Source organism: Bos javanicus, chromosome 23 (genome assembly GCF_032452875.1).
Source record: "Bos javanicus breed banteng chromosome 23, ARS-OSU_banteng_1.0, whole genome shotgun sequence".
NCBI lineage: Eukaryota > Metazoa > Chordata > Mammalia > Artiodactyla > Bovidae > Bos > Bos javanicus.
In genome coordinates, this window is record NC_083890.1 from 41,383,294 (window position 1) to 41,392,897 (window position 9,604).

Sequence of the window (9,604 nt, forward strand, 5' to 3'; positions counted from 1 at the left end):
ACTGAGCCCTAGCACTAAAACTAGAGAGTCCCTGCTCCACAAGGAAAGATCCCACATGATGCAAGGAAGATTCCCTGTGCCGTGACTAAGACCAAACACAGCCGTGTGTGTGTGTATATATATATATATAATACATCTCAAGATATGCTGCTGAAACAGTCCTGTCTTGTATCAACTCTTGTTCCTGATTCACTTAATTTCAGTTACTGATCTAGGAAATTTATCTAGGAGATAACATTTGTGTAATTGTCATCTAATCTGTGCTTAATCTATAGAAATTTTAGAACTGGGAGAAGAGGTGAGGGGCAAGACAGAGGCCAAGTGTATCAGTAAACATTTTTGCTTATTGAGTGACCACGCTGGCTAAACCAGTGCCAGTGAACCAAAAGTTGTCTAATTAAAGCAAGAGAGAATTTAGTGCACAAAATTTGGGGGCGCTCACAGAATCAGTGGGGACGAGGCTTGAAAATGAATGGAAAGGGAGACATATCAATTGGCCAAGAACAAAAATTAAAAAATGAAATGTAAACCCAAAACAACCAAACACCGAAACCAAATACTCATGCTGTGGAGAAACTACTTTAAAAATAGCATATTTTTGGCTTGCCAGGGATATTTCTTAATACAAACCCAGACCATGCTTTGACTGTGGGACAGTTGGTAAAGATGTCAGTGGGTTTTGAAATTGAATCATCAGATAAGACTGAAAAGGAGAAGGGTTTCTTAAAACAAAGCTAAAAATAGGAAAAGCAGCACTTGGGGTGAGGGTAGAAATCATGATGACCAAGAAGAAAAAGAATACTGGCTTCTATTAGCATGTCCAGGAAATAGGAGACCTTAATCTTTCCCTCTCTTCCTCTCTCTCTCCCTGGTTTTTCTCTTTCCTCATTTCTTCCTTGAGTAGAGATATAGAGAGCAGATTAGTTAGGAATGAGAAGGCTGAGTTTGCTGGTGCCTGGGTGAGAAAGCAGATTATGTTCAAAGACCTGGTTAGGGAGTAAAAATCCCACAGTAGAACTGCTTCCTAGAGGATCCCACCATCTGGCAATGCTGTGAAACGTCTGGAGCCGGTTTCAAGCCCCAGCTGGGTCTAACTCCAAAATAAGCCTGCACACCCAGGCCTGGGGGTGGTAACTGTATTGGATTGAGCTGTGACTGGCAGTTCCGGATTAGCCAGAGAAGTGCTACATTTTACTTGTGTCTGCTCTCTTATGCTCTCCATTAGCTATAACCTCCTAAAGATGGTGTTAAAATTAACCAGCAAAGTAAAAGGATTGGTTGCAGGAAGGTAGATTTTTAAAATACTAATAGAAACCATAGCTTAAATGGCTATTCAAGTATACCCACGTCCACACCTTTTTTTTCTGTCACAGGTATGAAGGCTAAAGACGGACCACTAGATAAGATTTGTAAGATGCGATACGATGGTAGTCTGGCTTCAAAATGTTGCTTCTGGCTGAGCACGAGGTTTGATCTGGCTAGCTGGCTACCTCTCCGTGTGCATTCCTTTCCAAACACTGCACACTGCTGCAGAGATCCTGTGCTGGGTCAAAGGAAAGGCCCTTCTCTCTCTTTACCTCTTACACATTCGTTTGTAAGGGCACAGAGGGAAGGACGGTGAGCAACTGCCTAAAAAGCTGTCTTTACCCTCTCACACATTATTCAAGCTAATTATTCTATCAGCAATGCTTCATCAAGCACAAGTGTGTTAAACTGTGTGGAGTGAGCTGAAATCTCTCATTTGAAATGTTAGACTTGTGAAATTCAGGAGTAGTTTAATTTGGTGTTGGCCTGCCATCAAAGTAAAGCATCTCATCTCCAAATCTGGCTGTCTGAAGAGTGGAAGAAGGAGAGGAGAAGCAACACCTGTATTAGCCTCTGGAACATATAAAATGGCATTGTCTTAACTAGCAGGCGGTTTAAATGGTTTTTTCCCCTAGTTGTAGTTTATGGTGTTCTCCTTAGAAAAGACTGAAAAGTACAAGGGAAGAACGAAGTACCTGTATTTTATCAGGTGTTTCCAGTTAGTGTTGATGTTTTACTTTTGTACTTTGCATGCAATGCGCTCTAAATTTTGATTGTTGTATAATCAAATACTGCATATGAAATTCTGGAGAAGGATCAAGAGACACTTGCGGTGGGGAATTCCAAATCTAAACCTAGTATTATGAATATTAGGAAAATTATAAACAATTATAAGTGGCTCGAATGGTAAAGAATCTGCCTGAAATGTGGGAGACCTGGGTTTGATCCCTGGGTGGGAAAGATCCCCTGGAGAAGGGCATGGCTACCCACTCCAGTATTCTTGCTTGGGAAATCCCATGGACAGAGGAGCCCGGCGGGCTATAGTCCATGAGGTCGCAAAGAGTTAGATACAGTTGAGCAACTGATACTTTCATTTTCATAAACAGAAAGAATAACCTCCATGAAAAATTCCAATTATTACTCTTTCTCAGCTTTCTCCTTTTAAAAAAATCTTCTGAAATATTACCCTTTCTTCTGTTTCCCTTCTTAGTATACCCTGAAATGCATGTATCATTTAGTTGAGAGATGCTTAGAACTGGGAGATAATTTCTAATTTGGCAAGTGTTGTGTAACAACAAAAATAATTTTTTCATTCTTTGGATACATGTCTTTTATTTATGGAGATGATAGATGATTAGGCAACTACTTCTCAAGTCTGGTGATATGCAAAGGCTGATCCACCCACAACAAGGTATATAGTCGTTCTGATCTTGATTGAATTTGTGTAGGTAGATGCCAGGGATGTAGTTGGGAGCCGTGGAACAGAGAACAGATCCATTGTGCCTGAGGCTCATACTCACAAACCTGCCCTAACTGGTAGGTGTTCCAACCAACTGACCTGTAATGACACCCCTCTTCCCAGCCCTTCATACCGTGTCTGGACATGCCCTTCTGTGAAAAAAAAAAAAAAGGAGCTAACATGATATATTGTATGGATGGGTGTGACACAGAACTTGGTGAGGGTGAAGGTGAAAGTTTAAGTCGCTCAGTCGTGCCCAACTCTTTGCAACCCAATGGACTATAGCCCACCAGGCTCCTCTGTCCATGGGGATTTTCCAGGCAAGAATACCGGAGAGGGTCGCCATGCCCTCCTCCAGGGGATCTTCCCACCCCAGGGAGCGAACCCAGGTCTCCCACTTTGCAAGCAGATTCTTTACTGTCTGAGCCACCAGGGAAGCCCATTCTTTTCATGACTAAAAATTATTTATCATAGACAGACTGCCCAGAGCAAGTGCTGGATTTCAGCATTGTGATATAGACTGACAATAAGCAACATCAAATTTCCAGGAGTTTTGAGAATAATAAAATCCCCTTCTTTCTTTTCTAGCTCCAGTCAATAAGAGGTCTTTCTCAGATTATAGATGTTTTTAACCAGCTTCAAATATACATAGATTTTTTAAAAATCCCATCTAGCTGTGAAAATGGCCACTTGAAAAACGGCAAGTTTTAAATATAAGGCAGGGTATACAATGAGATAATATGGGCAAAAATACTTAGAAAAAAAAGAAAAGTGATATTCAAATGTACAGTGGTAAAAATGATAGTATTCCTTTAAATTGCTCACCAATATTCTGTGCCTTTATCATCTATTTGATGTCCTGCTGTGTAAATCAGCTCTCTTAGGGGACAATTCTTGCTGTTGGATGACGGGCAGGATTTGCTGCTCCTGGTGATATATATATATATAATAGTAAGACTAGTTAGCTCATTTCTTACTATAAATGCAAAATCAGGTTTCACCATTAGGATTTTAGTGTATGTCATGAAAAGGAAAACACATATTATCAGTAATTAAATGAATGATTTACAAAACAGAAACAGACTGACAGAGAATGAACTTCTGGTTGCTGAGGCGGGGATGGTGGTGGGGAAGATGGAGGGAAGGGATAGTGAGGGGGTTTGGGATGGACATGTACACACTGTTATATTTAAAATGGTTAACCGCCAAGGACCTACTGTATAGCACATGGAACTCGGCTCAATGCTATATGGCAGCCTGTATGGGAGGGGTGTTTGAGGGAGAATGCAGACATGACTGTGTATGCTAAGTCCCTTCACTGTTTACCTGAAACTATGACAACATTGTTAATTAGATTTACCCCAATACAAAATAAAAAGCTTTGGGAAAAGCACTATCCTAAGTGTTTATGGTGGTGCCTTGTAATATTTATATAATGTTAATAAGACCATGTTAAACATGTTTTAAGATTTAAAAGCTATCTTTCATTACTTCAGTTTTGTACTTGACATAATTTTCAACTTACAGGAAAGAATAATACAATGATTTCCAAACAGCTTCACACCAGATCCTCAGATATGGATCACACTGCTTTATTCTTCTTTCTCTTTGTATGTGTAATCTTTTCCTGAACTATCGGAGGGTGAGTTGCATACACGATGCTACCTTTAACCCTAAATACTTCAAGGATAAGTATTAATTGAAATGAATATCTACATAGTCCCAAATTAGGATATTATCTTACAGAATCACACACAATTATCATAATTAGCAAATTAATATTGATGTGATACTGTTATCTAATATCCAGGCCTTATTCATATCTCACCACTTTTTCCATTAGTGTCTTTTATAGCGAAAAAAAAAAACCCGGGGTTGTTTTTTGCATTTATTTGTCACTCTACCCATTTTTGACCTGAAACACTTCATCAGCTTTTATTTGTCTTTTATGACATTGATATTTTGAAGAGCATAGATCTTGTAGATTATGCCTCAAGTTGAGAATAATCATTTTAAAAGTAAAAGCAAAGATAACACAAAGTAACACACTTATTCCAAAGAAGGGTAAAAGGTTTACTGAAGGCCAGACCTTCTTTTTAATGCCCCTCACACAATTTTCTGTTTTCTAAATTGTCTGTATATCTGAGGTTATTGATATTTCTCCCAGCAATCTTGATTCCAGCTTGTGCTTCTTCCAGCCCAGCGTTTCTCATGATGTACTCTGCATATAAGTTCAATAAGCAGGTTGACAATATACAGTCTTAACGTACTCCTTTTCCTATTTGGAACCAGTCCATGTCCAGTTCTAACTGTTGCTTCCTGACCTGCATATAGGTTTCTCAAGAGTCAGGTCAGGTGGTCTGGTATTCCTATCTCTTTCAGAATTTTCCACAATTTATTGTGATCCACACAGTCAAAGGCTTTGGAATAGTCAATAAAGCAGAAATAGATGTTTTTCTGGAACTCTCTTGCTTTTTCGATGATCCAGCAGATGTTGGCAATTTGATCTTTGGTTCCTCTGCCTTTTCTAAAACCAGCTTGAACATCTGGAAGTTCACGGTTCACGTATTGCTAAAGCCTGGATTGGAGAATTTTGAGCATTACTTTACTAGTGTGTGAGATGTGTTCAATTGTGTGCTAGTTTGAGCATTCTTTGGCATTGCCTTGGCAGAAAGTGAAGAGGAACTAAAAAGCCTCTTGATGAAAGTGAAAGAGGAGAGTGAAAAAATTGGCTTAAAGCTCAACATTCAGAAAACGAATATCATGGCATCTGGCCCCATCACTTCATGGGAAATAGATGGGGAAACAGTGGAAACAGTGTCAGACTTTTTTTTTTTGGGGGGCTCCAAAATCACTGCAGATGGTGACTGCAGCCATGAAATTAAAAGACGCTTACTAAGACGCTTACTCCTGGGAAGGAAAGTTATGACCAACCTAGATAGCATATTCAAAAGCAGAGACATTACTTTGCCAACAAAGGTCCGTCTAGTCAAGGCTATGGTTTCTCCAGTAGTCATGTATGGATGTGAGAGTTGGACTGTGAAGAAAGCTGAGCACCGAAGAATTGATGCTTTTAAACTGTGGTGTTGGAGAAGACTCTTGAGAGTCCATGGACTGCAAGGAGATCCAACCAGTCCATTCTGAAGGAGATCAGTCCTGGGATTTCTTTGGAAGGAATGATGCTAAAGCTGGAACTCCAGTACTTTGGCCACCTCATGTGAAGAGTTGACTCATTGGAAAAGACCCTTATGCTGGGAGGGGTTGGCGGCAGAAGGAGAAGGGGACGACAGAGGATGAGATGGCTGGATGGCATCACCGACTCAATGGACATGAGTCTGAGTGAACTCTGGGAATTGGTGATGGACAGTGAGGCCTGGCGTGCTGCGATTCATGGGGTCACAAAGAGTCGGACACGACTGAGCGACTGAACTGAACTGAACTGAAATCAATTGTCGTCATAGACAGGGCTTTCAGACGTAGATCTTATTTGAAGGTCATAAAAAGAAAAGACTGACATGTGCCTTTAATTGTCATGATCAAATTCCAATTAGATGGGTTAATAGCTTTGTGAGGGGTTGGCCATCCCTTGCCAGACTAACCTTCATTTTGAGGTTTTTCAAAACTATAAAGCCTTCACTGGATGCTGTCATCAAAAGAAATCAAACTATGAAAAAGGGTTCAGTGTTCACCAGTGCCTCCCTCATCCCTGGGAGTATTCAGTTCCTGTGGCCTGCTTACCAGTTTCAGTAGCCTTTCCACATTTCCTAATAACGAGACTCCAGTCACTTGATGGCATTGCGCCCTGCCCTGCAGCTCTCCCACCGGCACTCTTGGTTTCAGCTTTCCTTCCTGTCGCTATGGCAATGGAAAATGAACATCAGGTCCACCTGGGAGAAGGAAAAGTATGCAAGCATCAACTGGCACATAGCAGGCAAGTCCTGTGTGAATGGCTTGTCACATACCTCAGTCCAGTCTAGCCCTTAGGTGCTTAACCTTCAAGGTACTCTCAACTTCTGTCTGCATATTTCACCCCAGGGGAAGATTCTCCTGCAGGCCTCTGAGGATGACCAAAAACTGGGGGCTCAGCATCCACCATACCCAGCAAAAATTAATAGAAGAACAAAGGGCAGACAGAATCTGTCCGGGTAGCAGAGCCTTTACCCTCCCTCCTTACTTCACTGCTGAGTGAAGTGAAAGAAGCACTAGGCAGGGACTTCCCTGGTGGTCCAGTGGTTACGAATCTGCCTGCCAATGCAGGGGACATGGGTTCGATCCCTGGTCCGGGAGGATTCACGTGCCTCAAGGCAACTCAGCCCATAAGTCACAACCACTGAGGCCTGAATTCTCCAGAGCCCATTCCCTGCAAGAGAAGCCATCGCAATGAGAAGCCGCTGCTCTCTGCAACTAGAGAAAAGCCCCCATGCAGCCATGAAGACCTAGCACTGCCCAAAACATAAATACATAAATAAAGAACCCAGGGGGTAATATAACTAGAATGTAAAACACACACCAAATCTATGAATTGAAATAACCTGGAAGGAAATATACCAAAGTGTTGGCTGCAATTGTTTCAGTTAGCAAGAATTTTATAAAAAGAGATGTAAAAGAACCAATTTTCTTTAGTTTAGAACTTTATATAAGTGAGTCGCCACTGTTTTTGTTATCTAAAAATAGTATTAGAAATAGTCTTGTAGTTCCTCAGCATTACTCAAAATATTAATGAGGTATTTTAAACTAACCAAAGAAATGGAACTTTGATATGGAGCTCCACTATGAATACACTGAAGCTCCATTAGTTACACTTCAAAGGATAAATATTTATATTATTCTACCCACTCTGTCAATTCAAGGTACTCATTAACTATTCAGGCTATTTCCCCAAATACTGTTTAGCGGATATGTATGCTTGGACAAGTAGGTTACTGGAAAAGAAGTAGGGAGTTTTTGCAGTCTTTAAATTCTATTAAGCCCATGTTTCTTATTTTTAAAAACACTGTACATTCTCATTACCTGAAAGTCCTTTGAACCTTGTTAATTATAATAATATTATCTCATTGCTCCAGGACAACTATTAAGGCAGACCTTTTTGATGGTGCTTCCTGTAACACCAACATGTAGCTTCAGATACAAAGGAAGCAGCCAATTTAACTTGAGAAACAAGCTGTACCACACCAAAGAGATTTTCACATGGAAGGAAGTGTCTTTATGTGTATATATATACCAAGTACATATTTTAATATGATAATGTCTGAGATACTTCCAGAGAGAAATAAAGCGATGCCGTCTCTAAAAACTTATGAGCTAAGTTAAACAGTAGGTCATTCGTTACCAACTTCTAATATTTCCTCTTCCTCCCTGTAAGATCATTCTGCTCTAAGTTCTCATTCAGAGTCCTTTATGCAATATCCACACAGGCAAAATGGAAACATGGTCAGTGAAGATCGCCAGCCTTCAGACTGATAGGCTAGAAAATGAAACTCATGCGAATTTTAATGCTGACCTTGTAAATCACATCAAAGCCATGTCCCGAGGCTCAGTGTTCAGAGCGGTAAAGTTGGGGTAAGACCTGTAATTGGCCACAGTGGGTTGTTATATGATTTAAATGAGATCAGTTACATAAAAGTATTATCAAAATATGAGGCAAGATATATTTTCCTTTATGCACAATCGGAGAGATACTTAATTTTCTGTTTCTTAAAGTTCAAAGGATTAAAGTACATAACATACTGTAAGTAAAATTATAAAAACACTGTGCTATGCAATGATATCACAAGCCACATGTGTTTTCTTTTAAGAGTCATGTAGAATATGGGATCCTGCCAGATCTCTGTGTGATGACCATCGAAGCAGCGGTGGCTTTTGAAGGAAGCTCTGCCATCTCCCTTGCTGGTCTGCACAAAAGAGAAATGAAAATTTCCTTTTGGAGGAGAGAATTACATCTCTGATTTGGATCTACAACTACATTTGCCAAACCCGCTCCTTCCTTGGTTTTCCCACCTCAATACACAGTAACTTCACCAACTGAAGCCCGAGAATCATGGTTTCCTCTTTTTCACACACTCTGCATCTAAGTCATCCACAAATTCTGGCAGTAATCTACAGTGTATCCTCCATAAAGAGCCACAATGATGTTTTAAAATCAAATCATTCCTCTGCTCATAACCCTCTGATGGGTTCCTGTCTGACTCAGAATAAAAGCCAGAAAGCTGGTAATGGCCCACCTGGTCTGGTCTCCACGTTCCCCAGCCCATCTCCTACCACTCCTGGGGGTTGCTCACTGCCCTGCCGCCACACTGCCCTTCTTGCTGTTCCTGAACTGAACATGCTCGTGCCTCAGGGCCTTTGCACCAGCGGTTCCCTCTGCTTAGGAAGCTCTGTCCCTGGATATTTCCATGACTCACTCCATACCTCCTTCCACTCTTAACTCAAAGCCCTCCATGACTAAACTCCATACCTTCTTTCTTGTTTGCTTTCTTTTATTAAATTTTCTTTTGGCTACATTGGGTCTTCCTTGCTGCTCAGGGGTTTCTCTAGTTGCAGCGAGCTAGGGCTACTCTCTCTTTCCAGTTTGCAGACTTCCCATTATGGTGGGCTTTCTTGTTGAAGAACACAGATCTAGGGTGTGTGGGCTTCAGCAGTTGTGGCACTTGGGCTTAGTTGCCTTGCAGTGGGTGGGGTCCTCCTGAACCCAGGAGTGAACTTGTGTACCCTGTATCGGCAGGCAGATTCTGTGTCACTGGACCCCCTGGGAAGCCCTTTCTTGCTTTCTTGTTTGGTATAGCACCTCTTGCCATCAAGCATATTTTCTTAATATAATTTGCTTGTTTGTTTTTTCAGTTG